This window comes from Anser anser (assembly GCF_964211835.1).
Source record: "Anser anser genome assembly, chromosome: 4".
Taxonomy (NCBI): domain Eukaryota; kingdom Metazoa; phylum Chordata; class Aves; order Anseriformes; family Anatidae; genus Anser; species Anser anser.
Genome location: NC_139724.1, coordinates 32,846,026 through 32,869,138, shown reverse-complemented (window position 1 = coordinate 32,869,138; position 23,113 = coordinate 32,846,026). Strand labels below are relative to the sequence as shown.

Below are 23,113 nucleotides of genomic sequence, written 5' to 3'. Positions count from 1 at the left end.
CCTGCAGACCCAAGCCATCATTATTGCCCTCGCTCTGCTCCCTTGCAGGGGAAAGCACAGGAGCAGGAGGCTGGGCTCTCCCTGCCTGAGAAACAGCCGCAGCTTGATGCTTAATTGGGAAGGAACCCAAGCAGCTGCTCCACCCCAGGGTGGGGTGAGGTTCCCCTGGGACCCCTGCCCGGTGCCTGCCAAGCCCAGTCCTGCCCTGGTCCTGCTGGCAGCAGCAGGTAAGGGCAGGGTGCAGCCCCAGCATCCTCCTGGGTGAAGCCCTGCAGCCCCCTGGCCTGAACTGGGAGGGAGGAGGGAAGAGGGGCCAGCAAAAGAGGCATCGCTCCTGAAGCACAGCGGTATGGTAAAGCTGCCTTTTTATTGCTTTAAGTGTAAGCTTTTAAGCTTCTGCAAGTTCATCAGGTGGCATAGGTGGTTAAGCTGTGTTAAACCCTGAAAGTGGTGTAAGTGTTTAAGCCACCTTAGCTGCTTAAAGGAATGTAAGCCTTTAATCCTGAAGTGTTTAAATCACCTTAAATCTTGGGAGCGAGCTGAGAGAACAAGCTGCCCAGAAAAAGGAGACCATGATTGGGGGCCACTGAAACTAGGTAGGGATGCTGAAGTGAGCCCCAGAGAGGTGGCTGCTCTCTCCTGAGATCCCACAGAACAGGACAGTACCTCAGGCGTTTTCCTGCTTTCCTGGTCCCTGTGGAAGGAGGATGGGACTGGTGGAGGCTTCGTGTAATGACTGGATAGCCTGGGGCCAGCACAAGGCTTCCCCCAGCCCCCCCCCCCCCCCCCCCCCCCAAAAAAAAAAAAAATCAGTAAAAATTTTCTGATGGGTTGTGGCAAAAATGAATTGGGTCTTTGGTGCCCGTGAGGTGTATCTGTTGTCTAAGGAGCGTGCATGGTCTGTGCTATCTACATTGAAGCCATGGTGCTACTTTCTTTCTGTCTGAAGCCTTGGTGTGAGCTCAGATCTGCTACACCTCTTCTGGCCTGTCCTGGAAGCTGAGCAGTGGGCAGGGGGAGATGCATTGGTGCTTGCCTGTGTGGCAAGGAATGGTCAAGAAGAACTTGATTCAACGCAGACAGCAGTAAATGCTATCAATTTGTTAGTCTGTCCTTTGCATGTTTTTCCGAATCTGTTGCCTTACCTGGCTGCATATGGTATGTGTGGTCCTTTGTATCTCTGGGCTCCCTATAGTTTGGCTTCCCACCAAGACGGGTGAGCAGGGTGGATGTGCACCCACGGAGGGCAGCCAAGCCCTAGCTAGCAAGAAGCACCCATGTTTGCCAAGGACCTGGGTGCTGCTTTCCCCTCCAAGGGGTGTCCAGAGCCACCACGAGCCACTGCAGCTCGCTGCTGGGGTAGCCTAGCCAAGCAGCTTGGTGAGACCCTGACCTCAGTGGCTCTGTAAGCACAAACTTGGGGCTTGAGCGATTACCCTTTGGTTAGTAGTGTTGTAGAGGAGTGGAAAAACTGTGGCTTTTTAGCTCGTTCTCATCAACCCATGAAAGGGCAGTGGAGAGGACAAAACTGGCTTTCTCCCCATGATGAAAAAAAATCTGATGAAAATGTCTGCTTACCTTTAAAAGTGGTCTCTAGCGTCCCACTATCAGATTATTATTATTATTATTATTACTTGAATCTCATAATTGTTTTGGGGGGGCAGGGAAATAGGATTGCACAGGTTCTGATGGGAGGCAGGTCGGCAGCAGATCCCTGCTGCCTGTTTAGGTGGCTGATAAGGTGGAATTTAACATTTTCCAGATCCGGGACTGGGCAGCAGCCTTGTTTTCTGTTACCGCAGCATTTCAAAGCTCCATTGTCAAAACCTGCTTGTGCCGTAGATACATCTGCCCCCTCACACCCTGTTCTGAGGCGAATCCTAAAAAAAAAAATAATAATAATAATCTAGCCTGTTTTGCTTCCCATGTGCAATGCTCCCTGAAGAGGCAGCAGGCAATGCTTGGTGTAAGCGAGCAGCTCGCCCGCAGGGTGCTGGGTGTGTGCCCGAGGGGCACAGGTTGCTGTGCAGGGGGTTGTAGGGGGAAATAATATTTTAGAATATGAAAGAAGAACCTCGTGGTGGCGCTTGTGCACACCATGTAATTTTTTCTTTGCCCGGTGACACCAGGCATCGATCTTCAGCACGCCGTGTTTCTGCCCGCCGCTCCTCTCCAGCACCGCCACGCTCGGGGACTGAAACTCTGGACCGCGTTTAATCAGGGTTTGATGTCACGAAGGGTAAGGATCAGGCTGAGGCTGATTGCTTTCAAATGGAAACAAAACCAAGTCACGGCAAGTTTCCTAGCGTTTCTATCTTTATTTTGGTGGTCATTCCCTCAATAGTTTCCTCGCATTTATCTTAAAATCTTTGGGCAAGTTTTTCTAATTTGGAATGTTTTCCACAGGAACATTAAAAAAAACAGAGGATTGGAATAATATTTGATAATGTTGCATGCTACTTTCCTCATCTTATATTAAATGGTAAATAAAGGTACTTGGATGCTGTACTACACACACATGTATATAAATCTGGGTTTATTTGTATGCTAGTGCTTTAGCAAGTTATGATCCTTCAGATTTATCTGACGTACATCTATATCTGGCTACAGTTTTTGTCATGGTGAGCATTTTTACTCATGCAGAAGGTCTGTTTGTGGTTACCGTTCCCTTTATTATCTATATAATCTAAGTGCTGGATGACAATTAAAGATAGCAGAGACCATGCCCTAGAGGACAACAATTGCGTGGTACCTGGTGTTCCTAGTGTATTATATTTAAAAAGCTATAATGTAATATATCTTTCCTTTCATCCTCCCGTTTTTTTTCCGCCCCCGTCCTCCTGCAGCCTGGCAGTAGCTAGCACCTTTGGCAGAGAGCAGGGCCCCACTGCGTGAGTCGTACAGAGAGAGGGACAGCGCGTGTGCCAAAGGGCTTGGGCTCCAGGTAGGGGATGTGTGCTGCAGGAGGGAAGAAGGGAAAATCATCAATTCCCCATGGCAAGGGTGGCACGGGGCAGGAATACTGCCCTTATTGTCCCCAGCAGAGTTTTACTGTTGTTGCCAGTCACGAGGGGTCTAGCTCCAAACTGCACTCCCCAAGTCAGGACTTAGGCAGCCTTCAGTCATCTGCATCCTAGGTTGAGCAGCTCCCCGCTAGGCAGGTGCTTGTCTCCATCCCCTGCTCGGAGAGCACCCGTGGGTGCTGGTGTGCGGGCATTTTAGCACCAGGCCCATCTTCAAACAGTGGCGTGTGCCAGGTGCGGGTTGACTTTTTGCTGATCTCTGCCTGCCCCATGGACACATATTGAGCTCTGGCGTTGGTCCGTGTGCTGGGGGCTGTCGTAGTGCTGCAGGTGCATGGAGGAGAAAGACGTCTCTTTGCCAGAGAAAGCAACTACAAATGAGTGTGGGAGTGAGGCAGGCATAGAAACTCATTTTCAGAACCAGTTCCATTTTGGGAAATGGTCAGGTTTGCAGTTAGTTTAATGACCTCAAGGTTTGGGCACGTATTGATTGTCCAGAGAAATAATTTTTAAATAATAACTTGTAATAAAACATTCTTAAATGAGTAAAATCAAGAGGGGCTGTTGCCTAAAGCTATGCTAATTAAAAATATTATTAAACCCAATTTAAAATAAAGCAATGAAGCAATTAGATCAGTTGGACACCATGATGAAAACAACAAATTAATCTGTGTTGAATTGTAGTTAAATTACGAAGTGATTTAAATCATCAGTCCAGTAGGCACATGCATGGGTAGTTAAAGTATATTTGCAGACTATAAAGTTGGTGTTTCCGTATATTTAAAAAAAAAAAATAAATCCAAGTGTTCAAGGCCAGTTCTGAAGAAGCTGACACAGGACCTGTTTGGGTGAAATGGCTTAAGATATCAGTAGTTTTCAGAAAGTTCAGAAGCTGTTGAAAAATCAACAACAGTCACTTAGCAGGTAGTCACCAGCAAGGAATACACTCAGACTTTTGGTCATCATCTCCTATTTCTTCTTTCCTCTACTCTTCTCCTTGCAGAGGACAAATCTTTCTGAACTTAATAAACAAACGTAAACTTGAAGAAGCTTGTAGAAAAAGCCATCTGAAATGCATTTTAAACACACTCTTCTTCCCCACGTGTATCTTTTCTGTCTCAGTACATGCAGAGTCATACAGGTAACTTAGGTAGAAGTAAGTTTTAGAACCACCTGGTACATTCATTTATTATTATTATTTTTAATGTATTTTACCTATTATTTTGTTTCTGTTGGGTTTATTTTCAATATTCTTAGCTCTAAGTTGTCCATGTGACTAATCTATATCTCATCTTTCCTCTGCCCAAATGCAGACTTACAGCCAGTAGAGTGCTGAGCCCTGATGACTGCCCAAATAGTTCATAAGCTAAAACACAAACCACAGTACCTGGGACCGTGGCTTGGCTTTTCTGCATGCAGAAGAGACCGCTGTCCCACCCCAAAGCTTTTCCTGGCCTTGCAGAGGTAGAAATCCTGCTCCTGGCCAAAGGGGCACATCTGCATGAGTGAGCGGGGTTGTTCATGTGCAGCAAATGTGCAGCAAGGGAGGCATGAAGTAGATATTGGGGAAAAAGAAAAGCCTTCCAAGCACTGTGCTTCCTATCACTAAAACTAATGAGAGGATGCCCCAGGAGAGTGTTGTGCCTCCATCAGGGAGATATGGGGGAGGCTGTGTGCCCACCCTTTGCTATTCTGCAAACTGTTCCCAAATGCTTATGCTGCCTGGGATCAGCTTTTAGAGATGGGACAAGAATGGCTGGAGCTGGATTCCTCACAATTAAATTTTTTTTTTTTTTCATGAGCTGAGGCAGACAAATATCTGGACTTGACTGGCATGGCATGACTACACTTTTCTTGCTGTGCTTTACCCATGTGCCTTCTGATGTGGCCAGCCAGCTGAGCTTGCTTCATCTCCTATTTCTGGGGATGAGGGTTGCTTACTCATTTGGAAGTGCTGGGCTGCTCAGTATAAGCTTCCTTTGATGACCTGTGTGTTTCCCAAGTGCTTCTCGTAAACAAACATGATACAAGTGTTGTGCTTTTCTCCTACCTCATTATCTTAATTTCCTTCTTGAGGAATTGCAATATGCTAGAGCAGCAGCTTTACTAGACAGAAATCTTATTTGCCAGTTGTTTTTTTTTTCCAAACCTTTATTCAGATATTCATGTTTTTATGTGATATAAAAGTGCTGCAGGCTGAAATTTGACAGTGAATTAAAGCTAGCCAGAGGATCTGACCTTGGGATCCAAGTCGATGCTTGGTTTTCCGGTCTGGTTGAAACCGTGCTAGTTTTGAGGGAAGCTGTAACTTGCGGACCATGTTCCCAAACCGTGTGTAGCTGGTTTGATTGAATGCCCCTAGGGAGAGCTAAGATTCATGTCTGGGGAAAAAAGTGAGAATGTAATTCTCTGGTTTACTTGTTTAATATTTTTTTTTTGCCCGTGAGGTTTCAGGGCAAACACAGTTTGTATATTCCCTGCAAGTGGAGTTGCAGCAGAGAGTATATTAGGGTCAGGTTAGAATTAATGTTTACATCTGTGAGCAAATGCTGAAATTACCTTGTTTAGAGCAATGCTATAAACACTGAAAATACAGGTACCTTGGTTTACACATACATATCCTTAGCTACTTCATAGTTACACTTTGGAGCTTGAAAATGTCCACGCTGGAAAAAGGTGAACAAAGCTGAAACAAATCTGTATTAATTTGGTTTGGCACAAGTTGTATTTAAAACGATGCTTCAAATATCAGAATAAAACCATAAGAATGGTAATACTAGGTCAGGTCGGAGTTCCTCTTTAAATTGGATTTCTGCCATCTGTGCTTTGTTCTTTTTTTCCTTTCTTTCTCTAAGGGCAATATGCCTCTGTGGTCATGAGGGTTTCAGCTAGCACTGTACTGCATGGCTATTCAGGGTGTCTGGTTAATAAAAGCAGCTGATTCTGGGGTTGGGTCACCAGCCAGTCTGAGTTAGGGCATCCTCTGTGGTGCAGACAGCTGCTGATCCTTCCTCCCAGCCCAGAGCACCAGTGCACACCGAGACCCTCCCTGCCCAACACCCCCAGAGCGTTTTCTGACAGAAGTCCCTTTGCTGGCCGGGATGGCCCCAGACCCGAGGAGAGCTGTCCTTGGGGCATCAGCCTTCCCCACCGCAGGGAAGGGCCAGCAATGCCCCCCGAGCCTCCCGCCGGATAGTGGAGATGTCACACACAGGGGATGCAGGCCCTGTTAGCCACGCTCCAGGCCCACATCCCGTCCTAATCATTCCCGGCGGCAGGGTCAGCGGCCTTGCCCTGCTGTTACATCATCCCACCGCCCGGCTTAATAGGGACGTTTCTCTTCTGCCTCCGTCAGAAAGGACCCACTGACAGTTCCCAGGAAACCTTTGTGCCCTCCTCGGCAGCTCTTGCCCGCCGGGGGCCTCAGCTCAGCGATTCCTCCCTCTGCTTTGTGTTACCGGCCAGGCCACGGGTGCTTTACAGCGCCATTAACCTCCCCCGGCCCCTGAGCACGGGCAGGAAGGTTCAAGGCAGTTTGCTTTGCTTTTTGCATTATTATTTTTTTTTTTCTCTCCCCCCTTCCTCCTCCTTTTACTATAGAAATATCGCTTTCCAGCCTTGGCTACTAAAAACTGGCGTGCTCCGACCCACATGGAAAAAGTGAGGAAGGGAATCTTAGGATGAGGCGTGGTATCGGGTAATGTTAGCCTTGGCTCGGCCGCTGCGCAGCGTGTGCTTCGGCCCCGAAGATTATCTCGTTGCGGTTCGCCTGAGGTGTAATTAGCCCGCTAAGTGATCTGGGAGACTCCAGGAATGTGTGAGATGTGCGTATCTGCATCTGGAGCTGAAGTTCCCATGTCTGGGCTGCCCAGGTTTGGGGATTGAAACGCACTTCTATGTGGAGAGTGGGGAAGAGCCTAATTCAAATAGAAAATTGCTTTTGTTCTTTGGCCACGTGCTATGTACGGAGAACATTTGACCGGTATTTGGTTGTGTGTTCCCCAGAATGGCTTTTACACTGGAGCCGTGACACCCGGTGCACTTGTGCTGGTTATTTTAATATCCTTACTCATGCTCTGGGTGGGACGGGCAAGACCGAAAGGAATCCATTTAGCTCTTCAGACTGCGAAGCCAAAATAATTGGGCTTTAAAAAGTAATCTCATCGGACATACTCATCTGTGCTCTTGAACTGTTTTGACAACAGATTTCCACCCTTTGCTATCTCCCAGGCTTCCAGCCACAACTGAACTCACTTCGGCTTGCCTGAAACCAGAGTGGGGCTGCACTACGTATTTCATTAGGGGGAAGGCAGGGACTAGGTAAAAAAAAAACAACTAGGAGAAATAAATATGCATTTTGGTGTTCAAAGCATTCTTTTTTTCCCTTGAAGTATTCCTTAGACCAATTATGTGAGAAATTCATTATATGTGAGGATTTTGTAATAGCAAAGTGAATTAGCTGTTTGCAGACCTGCTCCCCTCTGTAAATGGGAACATGCCATATGACAGTGGGCCAGATTTTACTGTTCTAGGCATCACTGATATAGCTGTTTATTCTCTGGGCCTGGAAGAGATCCAGCAGGATTTAGTTTTATGAGGTTTAATGTAAAGGTGTTGTATTTCATGAGATGAAATCATAACACAGTGGGTTTGCAAGAATTCTGAAAGATTATTTTTTCAGAGTGTTGGCAAGCATGATTCTCCTGTGAATTACGTGTCTAAAAGAGAAATATAGATCTTCTTTCATTGGGTTGAAATGATAACTAATCCTTAATCCTTCCTAGATGGCCTGTGTCATTAATGGCCATGCACTTAAATGTGTGCAGGTAACAGCTTTAATTCTGTAATGCTGTGCAAAGCGCAGCTGTGCCTATAGCCATAGGAGCTATCCACATATTTGAAACGCCTGCTGTTATTTTTGGGATGTGTCTCTGAATTCAGATTTTTGCTAGACCTCTTGAGTTTGTGAAGAAGGGAGAAAAGCATCTGGCATCTCTGACCTATTTATAGTTATGGAAGACTTATTAATATTATTAACTGTATCTGCAGTATGCCCATGAATACTTATATTGTGATCAATCAGAAGATTTTCCTTTGACGATGTGATTGTGGAGAATGACTATTGAACAGTTAATTGAGGTTTCCCTTCTTATGTTGCCTCATATATTAAGCAGATGAGATCTCACTGATTTAATGGTGGCAAATCCCAGCTACTTTTCTCTGCTTTATAGCAGGGTATGCATATGCTCCCTCTTTAACTTGCTTTGTTCTGTGAAAGTTGAAGGGTGGCTCCGTGGGAGACACGTCTGGAAAAAATCTGGATTCTGTCTTCAACTTTGTTTAATTCAATGTGATTTTGAAGAAATCATTGCATATCTCTGATTTTGAAGAAATCATTGCATATCTCTGTTTTGTTTTCTATTAAAGGGGCTTATGAAAATCTGCTTGCCCCAGAGGGGCATTGTTAGAGTCAATTCACTAATACCTATCCTCAAGGCCCTTTGAGTCTCCTGCAGTACCGAGATCTGGAACTTACCTTATTATTTATCCCAGCATGGGGACACATTCAGCACTGTTATCAGTCTAGGCAAAGCTCTGTTTTGGCTGGACGAATGTTCACAGGTAAAACAAAAACCCTTAGCTGTGCTATTTTAGTACACTCTATATTCTGCCTATGAGGGAAGTTTTCACCCTGCTGCTTACAAATCACAATTTTTAATCATACTTTAGCTTTTGTGTATGGAGTACATATTTCATAAGGAAGGAGTGGATGCATCTCTCTGCACAGGTCTGTTTTTAGGAACTACTTTAGGAGCATTAACACCATAACATATGTTCGATTCTGGGTCACTTGCTGCAATATCATGCTGTTGGTATTGCAGGTGGTGAGAAGAGGCAGCGCATCAGTTATTTCCTTGATACTCATCAGTTTCATTACCCTTTTGTTCAGACTTGACTTGGAGGTGATATAAACATGTAGCTGTGTGTTACTTTTTGGTTTAGATTTACATAAATCAAAAAAGAGACCGACTTCTTGTGATAGAATGGCTGGGGCATTAACAAGAAACAGCTTTTTCCCATCCATGGGCACCAGATCAGGACTGACTTTTCAAAACTTACTCTCTTCCATAGGTTGGCAGTTCATTGTGGGTGATGCCATTTTGTACTTACAAATGAATTCCTTCTAAAGAAGGGGACTTTACACACTGTGGTCCTCATGTGGTGGCTGGAAGCTTAAGCTCAAAATATCTTCAAACCAGGCATCCATAAATCAAGCACTGATTTTGAAGGTATAAGTCAATACTCTTATACTGATTTCAGTACAGTATATTCTTAGTTGTTGGGTGTCCTTTACAAGTTGCTAGTCCCACAGATGGAGTAACCTGAAAGAAAGAAAATGGGCTTGACTATGCACAGATAAAGTATTCTTCCATTATGTTCTATTTCTCTTGTATTGTGGTAAAAAAAAACCAAACAAACCATCACATAAAAACACTTATGGAAATGTTACAGGTTATAAGTTAGTATGAAGTAAATAATATTTTTAACTATGACCCTCTGATCAACAAGAATTAGCTGAGGCTCTCAGATGGCTGGAAGGAGCCTCACATGCACAAGCCCTGGTCCCTGTGGGAGACTTCAGCCACCCTGATGTCTACTGGATGGTTGACAAGGCCTCCTGCATTGTTTGTGCCCTGCTTCTAGTTTTGTTTTTGTTTTTGATGATAATGTAAAACCTGATGAAGGAGTTAGTGAGAGGAGATGCTCTGCTGGGCCTCATGTTTACAAACAAGAAGAGCTGTTTAGGGATGTGAAGGTCAGGGGCAGCTTTGGCTGCGATGACCCAGAGGTGGAGGAGTTCAGAATCCTGAGGAGGTAACAAAGCAAATAGCAAGAACACAATCCTGGGCTTCAGGAAAGAAGACTTTGGCCTGTTCAGGGCCTTACTTGGAAGAACCCGGTGGGAGACAGTCCTAGAGAGAAGAGGGGTCCAGGAGAGCTGGTAATTTTTCCAAGGATCGCCTTCTCTAAGCTCAAGAATCACTCATCCTGTTGAGCGGGATATCAAGCAAATGCTCAGTTCAGAAGCTGTCTGGACGTGGCCCTGGGCAACTGGCTCTAGGTGGTCCCACTTGGTTGGGGGGTTGGACCAGGGGTCCCTCCCTCCCCACCTCAGCCGTTCTGTGATTCTGTGCGTTTTTAAGGCCACAAGGAGGATGGCTGCACGGGGCAGTTCCAGCCAGCAGTACCTTAGGAGAAACTGGTTCTCAGAAATCTAGAGTCACCATTCTTGAGCGTTATAATTGACTGTGGTTTTTGAGGTTTTGGAGCACCATGAGTACACAGACTTGTATTCTGAGAGCACATAAAGCATAGCACTGAGCATCCCCTGGTAAAAATAAAACAATCAAACACAAAAAAGCCTGCCTGTCTCATAACAACAACATGACGAAACATGAAATGTTCTTTTTCCTTGAAATTCCAATTTTCTATGATTTATTTTGCCAGTCTGTAATCAGAAATAGCTGCTCCATCAGAGTAGGGAATGCAAATAGAGATGAGGTCAGAGTTCGACACAGAAGTGATGTATGAGCTGGAGTCAAGGAGGAATTCTGAGCTCCCAGAATAGAAAACATGCTGTAAATATTATATTTGCTTCAAGACAAGAGGAGTTGCAAATACTTCAAATTATGGGTTCTAGGGGAAAGTGAAAAGATGATTTCCAGAAGGTAGCCAATGTCAGAGCCATCATTTATCCCTAGTGGGCATCTAGAATAGCACATTGAAGTGGTGTCTGATTAGGTTTTTCAATTTTCCATTGCCAGTACAAGAACAGAATTAGTAATGAAAATAAATTCAAATGAAACGTGTTAGGTGTTTTTTTCTTTCCTTTTTTTTTTTTTTTTTTTCCTTTCTTCTTCTCCAGTGGGCCTAAGAGGAGAATTTGACTCTCAAAATACTGGGAGGACACAAATATTTTCAGAAATTGGATTCCTCTCAAAAAATAATAATAAAATATATATATATAAAAAAACTTTTAAAGTATGGAAAAACACTGCAGTTTTGTCTGCTCTGGGGATGAAATATATAGGGTTTCAGAGGAGATGAAGCCCCCTGACTGTGCTGAATCCAGTCCTTCCCCTAACAAATCTTCAGGCCATTTGTTCATACTGCATGCTCCAGCCAAATCCCCCGGCTCCCTGGGGTAATGGCACCCTTTGGACACAGTCTGCCATTGGTTAAGCGCTTTGCTGCGAGGAGCCCTTTTTTATTACACTGAATTGCTCAAGCTTTACTGGAAAGCCAAGGTTTTGTCTGTGTGCATGTGCATGGATATACTTGCAATAATTCCTATGTTTAACTGTTCCCCTGTGTGTGAACGTATCGGTGTATGCGTGTGCTCTGTGTGTGCATATACGTGTTCTGATTGTGTGCCTGCACACACAGAGGACAGGTTGAATGCAGAAGTTGTTTTCTTCCCATTTTACTCAGCCAGAGAAGAAGAATGCTTATCTTTATCACAGTGCATCTCCACAATAGTTTCTCTTTTATTTAGGGGGGAAAAATATGTATTTGTGCAAAAGTGCAGAGACATCTGCCTGTAAGCAGTGTAACCAACTTTCCTACCAAGCACCCTCTGTCTCCTGCAGCAATCCTGGGCCCTGGAATTGCATGGTGAGGCGGGAAGGTGTGCTGGCATAGAAGGAAGCTCTACAGCTTGCGTGAAATATAGAGAGCAGAGCTGTGTTACTCTTTACATTTTTTTTCCCTTTTTTCCTTTTTTAATTTTTATTTTAAGACCTGTGTGTTTGTCCTTGCAATGATTCAAAGAAAATCAGGAGGTTAATTAAGTGGCATGTGTTCTTCTCCTGTAATTCATTAGTGTTTCCATTGCAAGAACATCCCATATTTTGGGAATCTATCTGTTCAGTTACTGTAAACCTGGGTTTCTCCATAACAATTCTCCCTGCATGAGCAATACGAGTTGGAGTGATTGGTGAGATCTCATCTTAACCATTCTCATTCAGCCCAGGAAGAGCACAGCTCTGTGATAACTGGCCCATCATTTCAGAGCAGCCTGTAGGATGTCTGGCAGATAAAAGATATTTGCATCTGATTATAATATCTTACAGCAATTCTTCTGCACTGACTGGAAGCTAGGTTTATATGGGAATGTCTGTGAATTCAAAATCAGGCTCCTTTATTTTAGCTGACACAGAAGGAAGGGGGAAGTTGCTATAGACAGTCAACTCCTCAATTTGGCAATGTTATCTTGGATAGTTGCTGTGGAATAAAGGAGGAGCCATAGATACGTCATACTGAGCAGGAACCTTTATGCCCAAGGTTTAATACAGAAATCTTTTAGGCTGTAGTTGTGTGAGGCAAACTGGAGCAGGTGCACTCAAGAAAATACTTAATTCCTAGTGTAATAGCCACATCACAGAGATAGTGGCCAAAATGTGGTGTTTTGGTTATACTCTGTGTAAAAGGAGATGATGAAGAGCCAGTCCTTTGTCATCATCTACACCTTCCTGACTGTATTATGCAAAATGTATTAACTACAGTGTTACATAAAGAAGAGCTGCCAGTCTGCTGTGATCTCAGGCCTTCATTAAGACTATCAGCTAGTCTGTTCCTGGTCGTTCCTCCGCAAACACCAGCTAATAAAGCCCCATCACTGAAAAAAGGTGTTAATACTATGTGTAGAAGTTTATGGGAGGTCTGCTTGTCTACTGTCCCAAAATTTGCATGGTGACAGAGAGGCTGCAGGTCCTCTATGTAGTCAAGGCAGTATCTGTCATGGTAGATTGTTGGGTCCAGAGTTCCAATATGTGGTTTGAAGTGAGTGTTACACAAATAATCAGCTGATAGGTAAGTTGATGTGTGAAAATGCAACGGGAAGCAAAGCACCTACTGCACCTTAGCTAGTTCTGGCATACCCTAGATGACGACTCATTCCTAAGGATTTCAGGACCGGGCTGTCTGTCATCTCCATCAGTTCTGTCTCCTGCTTCCCAGGAGAAGTGGCTCTTCTGCTTGTCCAGCCATACTGGCCATCCAAACCCATTCTAGAGCCTCTGAAGCTGCATATTATGGCTTTCCAAAGCTGCTTGGTGAGGATCACGTACCTCTGCAGACCTGCGGTAGCAGTCAAAGGGGCTGCCTGTATTGATTTACTCGCAGGGCTGGGAGAGGGCTGTGGGAGCTGGTGAGAACCTCCCCGCAGTAATTTCTTGGACTCTGCAGGGGAATGTGAGCAAGTATCTGCCTGGAGGGAGAGGGAAAAACAGGGTTTTAAAGAAGATCACAATCTGACTTCTCTTCGATCTGTGAAACTAATACACTTCTTATGCAGAGCACCTCTAGCTGCGGGGTTTTTGCTTTCCGATTGCTTCCAGTGAAGAGATGTCTGGAGTGTTTTCTTTATGGTACAGTCTGTACAAGGTTCTGTTGATGGATTAGGTAATGTTCGAATTTTATATGAAAATTTGTGCAATTATCTCTAGGAGCTAAGGGGAAGGCCAACACGTCCATCTTTGATCAAATGCACATGGTTTCGTTTTCCACTCCTCTGTACACGCAAGCTTTAGTACTTTTTAAGTTGTGCTCATGTAGAGGCTGCTGTATGTGCCATGTGAGCTTTTCAGTAAATGAAACTACGTGATCCGGTGTTAATGAGCCACTGAAAACTTCTGCAGTTTCTGATATGGAGTCCAAGTGCAGTGCCTTTGAAAGCCTGGTACAGCTGCGTGATTTTGGATTATAATTTCCAGAATGTGCTAATGGAAGAAACTGGTTCTAAATATCAGAGAAAACATATTCGGCTAGCAGAAATTGTTGAAACTGATTTCCCTTTGCAAACCACGCACTAGTGATTCAGACTGAAGAATGCTTTAAGCCTTTTGTCTGTAAGGTACACGTCTTATGTAGGCTTCTGTTTTAATTTACTGCACTTGTATGCAGGTTTTTCAAACTAGTCACAGTGGTCTCTTATAAATCACAAGAAATAGTCCACCCTCAATACCCTTTCCAGCCCTACACAATGAGTCAAGGCTTGTCAAAGACCATTTTAGAAATCTTGAATAAATCTGACATTATGTTGAGACAGCTGTTAAATATATTTCTTTTTTCCCCCCAGGTTTCCTTTCCCTCACTATGAACAATGCAATTGGTTTAGTGCTATTTTTAGCGTGACTTTTCATTTCAGTCATATGTATTCCTACCTTCCATGCACACTTAAGTTAATTTATTCTAACATGAAAAATACTGGGAAAATCTCTACCCCCCACAAAAAGATTTTACAAGCTGAACTGAAGGCTGGCTGTTGCGCATACACACTCCAGATGCCCAAGCCCACCATTAAAGGAGTAAAATCGGATTTCAGGGTGCAGTCTGACTTTTACTCACCTCTTCCCTCAAAACAAATATCTCTTCTAAACAAAAATGTCAGCAGATGTGGGTAAACTAGCCCGTGTATCTGACAGTTTGCTCCAGTGTGCGGAAGGGACAGTGAAAGTCTGCTGATTTTCCTGCTTGTTCAATAGGCTTTCATCTAGCATGAGAGAGTAGTGGCATTTGTTGTTGTTGTTGTTTCATTTTGATCTTGCTTTTTAAAGTATGATAGTGAAAATCGGAGGTGTCCTCCTGTCTGTCATTGGTAAACCAGGCATATCTCTGACATCAGTGGCAGTTTTGGTGCTCCTCAGTGAGAGCATGACTGGACCATGCTTAGGTTGGCAATGAGTTTTAGCTTTCCTTTGAGAACTGCTCCTTTCTTCTCCTGGTTTTCACCCATAGGCTGGCCGTGAGGTGAGAATTTCAAGTTGGCTTGGCTCAGGCTTTTCGTGGGAGATCAGATCACTTCTGCTTGAGGGCAAGGATCCAGGTATTGAGCCCAGATATTTGGGCAAAACACTCAGTTCTCAAGTGATGCTCTGGTTAATGGTGACCACTCGTGACTCACGAAAGATACAGATGCGGTGGGTCAGCGTAACCCGCCTGTGGTAGTAGCTGTATGGTACACTCTGCTTTGTGTTTCTGAGTGAAGGAATAACATCACTAGCTTGGGAAAAAAAAAAAGGGGGGAAAAAAAGAGAGAACTATAACTAAAACCTCTATTGTTGCCTTTCCAAAGGGGATTAAATGAGACAATAACTAATAAATAATATACAGAGCTTATGGGTCTGTCTTCAATTGGAGTTTAAACAAAGAGGTCTGGGCTTTTAAGTGCCTCCTCAAACGTGCAGCTCTCTGGAAATGTTCTTTGCCAGAACTTCCCTGGCATTGCAACAGAGGGTGCTTCCTCCCAGGGCAGCGGCAGCCAGGGTGAGCGAGGCACCCTGCAGGGTGGCGGTGACCAACTGCGCCGTCCCTGCCGCGGCTCTGCGTGTGGCCAGCCCTGCCAGTGGGCTGCAAGTCCACGTGCCAAATCGCTGGGGCACCTGCGTGCCCTCCTGTCCTGCTGTGCCTGGACGTGATGGGATGGGGGCTCAGTCTTCGTTTTTGGACGCCTGCTCTATGCACCGCGGTGCGTGCCTTCTGCAAGGCAGAAGCGAGCGTGGGAGATGCAGACATCGGTCGTGTTGTGTCTGTGGCCCTCCCGATTATAAACGTCATGAGATCAGAGGGAATGAACCCTTGCCAATTATGAGACCTTTTAATGTCAAGTGGTGACTAATAAACATATGAAGTGCAGATGTGGTGGTGGTGGTGTAGTTGTACCTGTTGCCTTAAACCTTTTCTAGTATTAATTACTCTGAGAATTGCTGGTTGTGGTTGTGTGCCTTAGCTATTTCTGATGATAAAATAATGCATCTTCTCTTTGTTCCTTATCCATTAATGGAGTGCAGAGATGTCAGCCCGGTTAAAAAGGGGGGGGGGGCAAATTTTTGCCCCATTTTAAGCTGTATGTTTACAATAGCAGACCAATGCCATTTGCTTACTGTATGCCTTCAGAGGTGTGTTTCTGCAGCCATGAATACCAGAACCTAACATTTTGACCAAGGAAAAACCTTAATGTCTGGGGAAAACGAAAAATAGAGCCCTAACAATGCACAAAACATACTTATACAGAACTCAGATGGTTTTGGATGCCAGTAGGTATCAAGATCAAGCATCAGCGCTCCTATAATAAAGTTCAAATTCATTATTTCTACTTCTAGAAACAGCTTTGGACACAAATAGAAACTCTGCAATCTGAGACTATCTGGCATCAGCTCAAAATTTAATGACTTGACATGTCTTTGTTCACACCAATGTCCCAGGGCAAAGCAGCCCCATATGAAGCACTTTTCACTCCAAATTCATATCTTAGTTTCATGCCTATGGTAATGACTGAAGTAGCTGATTAGTAATGGCCATCCCCTTTCTGTTTCCCCTGACCTTCATTCTCTCTTGACTATAGTTCATACATTTTTCCCCCCTCTCTCTCCTCTGTTTGGCTTTAGAGTAGTACAGCATCAAATGTAATTCATAATCTTTTGTCCTAAGCATTTCAAATGCCTTTCACAGAGCCAGGACCTCCATGCTGTGAAACTCTGACCCCGCTATGGTCTCATCTGCAATGTGGTTTGAGCTCCAGCAGTCTCTTGCTCGCATTTCCCCACTGCCCAGGTTTCTGGGGAGAGGTAGGGTGGGAGGGATGGACAGGGATAAGAAGAATTGCTTGAAACCTGGCCTTTTCTCACTCTCTCTTTTCTCCTCATCACCCCCAAGCGTCGTTCATGCTGACTTCTTATCTGCAAAATTACCCAAAGGAATCCAGCACAGTATAACACCACTTGTGAATTAAAAACCTCTTTATTAACATTAAGTCTTTCTCTTACTATGCTAATATCTGGAAAGTATTCTGTAGATAGGCCACAAATTGCTTTAGAATATTTTTCTTTGTTTTATTTTGCTCCCTTCCCCTGGATCAGCAAGAATATGGTTCAAATATTAATTTTATGTTGTGTCTCTCAAGAGTGGAATATAATGTTCAATTATGCATTCCATCTGCAAGGCTCTGGATGCACAATCCTGCATTAAATAAAGAAAACAATGTGTTTTAAAGAAGAAACAGAAAGAAAGGATATGGCACATAAAAGTGATGGAAGAAGAGCCTTCCATTATGCTTTGTGTAAAATCAGAGGGCGTTGTGTAAACCAGACAGAAGTCAACTGTCTTAAAAATGGAGTCAATACATGTCTTAGATTATGTCATGCTATTAAAACCTTCCCGCAAGATACAAGTTAAGAAGTAGAGCGATGCCTCAGATAGCTATAGCAGAGACCTTACTAAGCACACTTTTCACACACTCATTCCACACACCCGCACGTATATGTGTGGCTGTTTGTCCTGCTTTGCTCCATAACTCCCTTAAAATCCTGCCTCTGGAGGGCATCCTTCATTGCAGGCCATGAGAAGTGCTCCAGTGGCTGTAAGCTGTAAAGCTCCAGCTTTCTCGTGGTGCTTTTCCTCGTGGGCTGCAAGAGCCTGGTGGCTGTGGCTCTCCTTGCTGTGGGAACACCTGGGGCCAGGACTGGGGCTTTACCTTGGGTAACGAGGAGACCTGGTGAAAGCCCTGTGCTGAGCACTGGGGCTCTGAAGTGCTGCTAATTGAGGCAAGGCAAACACAGGGCATTAATTAGCTTTAAATTCAGAGTGTGAAAACGTCTTCAAAGTGGGCCTGAGCACAAAGAGAGATGGCTGTTCTTCAAGGCAGATGCCTTGAACATTACTGAGAATGGGTGGGCAAGCTCTGGAGTGGGAGAAGCCAGAAAGAACCAGTTCCCTGTTCTCCCCTGGGAGACACCCTAGGTATTTTCCTGTAGGGGCGCTTTGCCATCCAGGTTTACTAGAAGGAGCATTTTGAGTATTCCTCCCTGGCGTGTTTGCTGCTTTCAGGAAAGTGCAGTGATTCTTTGGCACCTCACCAAGTGCTCTTGGCAAAGCTGTCAAATGTGTCATTGCAATGGGAGGCCTCCTCGCCGCAGCTTCGGCAGTGGGAACTGGCTGGGAAGCGCGGGGCCAGGCCTCGGAGGACCAGTTGCAGAGTGCTCTCAGCGGAAATCCTTTGACTCTGGAGCTTGTTTGCTCTGGCAAACTCCCTGTGCCTGTCTGGACACAATGAGGGTTCAAGACACATGGCTTTTGTTTGGTTTTCCTGGAGGGAAGGCTTTGCTTTTCATTTGGCTGAATTTCTGGGTGGTAGAGAGAGCGAGAGAGCACTTCAGGCTGTGTCGGTCTTTGCCTCGTGTGAGGGTGCTTTTTGGTGACCTTTTGCTTTCTGAGTTGGATGTTGGTACCACAGAGACAGGCTCTTCATCCTCCTTTGTAATAGACAAATAGGGGCTTAGGTACTTAAGGAAAACGCAGATTTTCCCCTCTCTGTGGTTGCAGAAGGGGATCAGATGTTCTCACTCCTTATGTCCCAGTAGCCTCTAGTGTTTTTTCCACTACTGCTAAATATTCCTCCATTTTGTGGAGGGTGGCTTTGACCTCCTTCTAGAAAGCTTGATTATTTATTGGTGAAACATTCCCACATGAGATGGTGCTTGTAGTTGTAGAATAGTCCTGAGAAGACAAGACAACACTTCTTTGTCCATGGATCTACAAGAGATCCTTTTTTTTTTTTTTTTTTAAAAAAAAAAAAGCCTTGAAACAACACCATGTGAAGAATGAGAACGTGAACAAACCAGAATGCAGTTTAGCATCAGGTCTGATCATTTTGTCCCCTCAAATCAGGTCTGCCAGATCCCAGATCATTTCAGTATGCCTTAAAGAACGCGATGCGAGGAAAATATTTAGTCATTGTAGCGGGCAAAATAAAGTGATCTAGCAAGTCATCACAACCTCTACCAGCCTGCGATGTTGCAGAACATATATCACAAAGTGTGATTTCAGGAGCACCACATGAAAATTGGCTGAAGCTTTGCTATTCCAAGAGGGCTGCAAATGCACAGCACTTCAACACTGAGGAGAAGCAGGAGGAGTCCTAGAATTTGAGATTTATTTTCCCCCCAAACCACTTTTACTCTCTGGAAAATAACTTAAAGGGAACATCAACCCCAAACACTGGTGACTCTCTGAAATTGGCAGGGGATCTTTCACTGATTTTGTTCCACTTCTAGCAGCGCTCCTCCAAATTCTCAAAAGTCAGATAACAGCGTGCAATAATTATAACTTCCTCTGTGTGATAGCTGGGGTGATTTCTAGCAAGTTGCACGAGCTGCTTTAAGCACGCTTCTGTTTCTCTGAGCTATGCTATGGTTTTATTGGAAATTTGGATGTGATATTACAGTCCTATCTGAACCAAGTGGGTGCTACCAGTATGTTAGCTCTTCATCAGAAAATACAGAAATAACAGAAAAGGAAGAAGAGATTAAATGACACCAGAGAAAGATGCAAAGGTGCACCAAGCACCCTGTAAAACCTACCCAGGGAAAAGATAACAGCCACAATAGTGTTAATGGAAGTCAAGTCATTAAAAGGGATTGCAAGTTGGGTGGTATAATGCCTGTAATCAGGCTTTGAAAGTGTGCTGAACACAACCCTCTTGACAGAAAGGAAACTATGGGAACTATGGGCATGTTTTCAAATAGGCTGTGGTTTGCTTAACTGTCTTCCCACGAATATGTGTCTGGGAAGTGCATTAGGTGTCTCCCTGCTGCTGTAATTAACTCTTTTCTCCTCTCGCTGTGCTACTTTGCTCAGGTCTTCTTGGGCCAATGTCTCTTGGAGGGGCTGGGATTCCCAGTTGGGCACACTCAGGTACTGGGTGAGCTGTAGGTGCTGCAGACCAGCTTGCCGCTGATGAGCAGTGGGAGGTGGTCTTGACTGCTTGAAGCTTATCTCCCAGAGGCATTTCTAATTGCTACAATTAATTGTGATCTCCCCTGGGTGAGGGTGATAACCTATGACATACTCCAGTATCCTGTCTCACTTCAAACTCAGGTAATTGCACTCTCTTTTTTGCAAGTTCATCCTGCAGAAGCATATTCTTCTTTGGGAGCATATTATTTATTTCAAACCTTAAATTGATGTCTCATGTATTAGAGCAGCTGCAGCATTTCAGATCATTGGAAGGAGAATGATTTCTGTGCATAAAACCCACCACAAAGATCCAAATTTGCAGGCAAATGAGCGTTACTCATTCCAACAGCAGCATCTTTGTGCAGCAAGCACCTTTTATCCAGGAACCTCATGAATTTCAGCAAGAAGTGCAAAGTCCTGCACTTGGGGAGGTACAACCCCATGCAATAGTACAGGCTGGGGGCCAACCAGCTGGAAAGCAGCTTGCCGGAAAAGGACCTGGGGTCCTGGTGGACACCACGTTGAACAAACGCTGTGAGTACGCCCTTGCAGGAAAAAAGGCTAAGAGTGTTCTGGGCTGCATCAGGAGTGCTGCCAGCAGGTCGAGGGAGGTGATCCTTCCCTTCTACTCAGCACTGATGAGGTCACAGCTGGAGTGCTGGGTCCAGTTCTGGGATTCCCAGCACAAGAGAGGCATGGAGCTACTGGAAGGAGTCCAGCGAAGGTGGAAACAAAGATGAGGGAGGGACTGGAGCATTTCTTCTGTAAGGAGAGGCTGAGAGAGCTGGGAGAAGAGAAGGCTCAGGGGAGAATCTCGTCAATGCATACAAATACCTGAAGGGAAGGTGCAAAGAAGTTGGAGCCAGGCTGTTTTCATTTGTTCATTTTTACTCTGAGCATGACGGAGCACTGGCACAGACTGCCCAGAGAGGCTGTGGGGTCTCCTCCTTGGAGATCTCCAAAAGCTGCCTGGACATGGTCCTGGGCACCCTGCTCTGGGTGGTCCAGTAGGGGTTTGGACCAGATGGCCTCCAGAGGTCCCTTCCCACCTCAGCCATTCAGTGATTTAGGATAAATCCTGGTTTTTAATATTTTCCTGACGTGCTTTGAAACAAAGCCATGTGAAGAATGTATGTGAACCCAATGAGGAGAGTGGTTTGGCGTCAGATCTTTTTGTCTTCCATGTTTTGCCTCCCCAGGTGAGATTTGCCAAATACACTGTTCAGTCTTGACTTTAAGATCTTCCATAGCATCAGAGCAACAAGAAAACGGGTGCCAAATAACTAAGTGTGTGAGTTTGGCTGGCCTCTCCCTGGCATACTGCGTAGCGGAGGCTGCAATGGTCTGTTCAGCCTTTGATAGAAAACTGTGAGCCCTGCAGTCTGCCTGCTCTCTTCGCATTCATCTCCTCTGCCCGAGGCTGCCTGAGTGTGCTCGATGGCATGTTCGGTCACCTGAGTGTTTATTAGTACTATATAATGCTGTTGGGTGTGCTGGATGTATGGTGGCCTTTTAACTATTGACAGTCCCTGTTGGCTGTGCATGGGTCCTCGTTGTCTATATGGACACCAGATCTGATCCTGACTGCACCCTCAGAGGTTCTGTGAGGACATTAAAGATAGAGCCAATGCATTTTGCAGTCTGTCATTTGCAGGGTGTAAATAAGGAGGCAGCCGAACAACAGACCCTGCTCAGGGACCACCAGGGCTGTTCCAGCCTTCTTTTGGTGTAGGGGTTGAACGGAGTCTGAGACTCCACAACCTGTGTACCATCTAAGCAAGGAAAATAACTTCCTTCCTAACTTGGAAGCAGTGAGGGCAAATGCTTTCTGGTGACATGATTCTTTCCTGAAGCAAAGCGCTTTCAGAGCTGCACTGGGCATATGGAGCTCTGCACACGCAGCTTTCCATGAATATTGCATTAATCCATATTCCAAGTTATGAATTGCAATCAATCCATTCTTGTGCTAACCGAGCTGCAGCTGCTCCCAGCTGAAAAGTCTTTTGAACTCTGCCAGACGAAATATTCCAAGCCTCGTTCCAAGGTGCAGTAATTGTCATTGTGGTTCTCAGGCTCTCATACATATTTAATTTAGGATACATATCGAAATGTGCATTCTGCTGATGCTGAGGCTGGTGCCAATGCTTGCAGTGATGTTGTCTGAAGACTAGGGAAAAGCCAAAATTGTTTCAATACATGGTAATACGTTGATTTCAGCTTCAGTACAGTTAATCTGTATTTGTAGTAAATCATTCAAAACCCAAAGAGAATTCACTGCATGATAAATTAAAGGAAAAGCATCAGCTGCAAAGTTTCAGGGTGAATCTGGTCTTCCTCTGGCTTTGTGGTCTCCAGAGCTAGGAGACAGCTTTCCTCTATTGTAAAGAGAGGAATCATTTGGAAGTGTGGGCACAAGAACTGGGATCCAAGTTTTTTTCTGATTCCAGTGTAGTCCAGTGGTGCCTTGGCTTGTTGTAAGGAGAGAACATCCTTGCACTTTAGGTGTAGGCTCCAGTGATCTCACAGACTGGAAGGAGCTTAAAACACTTATTTTAGTTCGAGGTCTGGCTTTTTTTTTTTCTTTTTCCCTATCTTTAATATTAGTGGATTATATTCCAACTCTTTAAATTAATAATAAAAAAATAAGCCTATTGATGACATAATGTGGGAATTCATTTCAATGCATGTGCACAGTGTTATGTTATTCATATTGAATCCTCTTTCATGTTGTCTGGGACAGAAGGACATGATTTGTTCACTTTATGAGCTAAGGACCATCATGTTTAGTGCTAAAGGCTGAGTACCCAACCTATCCATTTTTACGTCACTTCCTGGCATTGTCTGAGTGCTAGTTTTTTAAAATTATTTTGAAAAGAAATTATTAATGCCTTATGGTTGGTTACTAGTAAAGTTGTTCGGATTGTATCAAGTTTGAATGCTATTAAGCCTCAGTCATATTTTGCCAGTAGCTCTTATTTCTCAGAAAATGGGACTGCAAAACAGTTTTCTTCTTTTTAACAAAATACAATTATTTAAAAAGGAGCAAATGGGGATTTTATAGGGATTCAAAAGCGAATATTTTCTCTCTGATTCCTTCTTGTCTTTACATCCCTATGTAGGTAGAATTTGGAGGATGTGTACATAAAAACATAAAATCAAACGGATTTCATCCCCAAATTTACAAACTGAAAATGGCCTAAGAATTTACATGGTGTTTTTTCTGTGAGGTGTTGTTGTCCATCAGTGGGGGACAGATGCTGAGCAGCTCCTGTGGCCATGCCATGGCCCTCCTCCTC

At 44.5% G+C, this 23,113-nt stretch overlaps 1 protein-coding gene across 28 annotated transcripts in view; it reads left to right on the top strand.

Moving 5' to 3' along the window:
- Positions 1 to 131: 131 nt before the first annotated feature.
- LOC310899686 (uncharacterized protein) overlaps positions 132 to 23,113 on the top strand; it is a 140,768-nt gene continuing 117,786 nt past the window's right edge. For 19 of the 28 annotated variants that reach the window (XR_014584486.1, XR_014584487.1, XR_014584489.1 and 16 more), the window contains exon 1: positions 132 to 227. The gene's annotated coding sequence lies outside the window, so the exon portion shown is untranslated. Of the gene's footprint in view, positions 353 to 1,961; positions 2,240 to 14,597; positions 17,823 to 23,113 lie in introns of those variants that run through there. The other 9 variants (XR_014584504.1, XR_014584505.1, XR_014584506.1 and 6 more) reach the window with 9 other exon arrangements.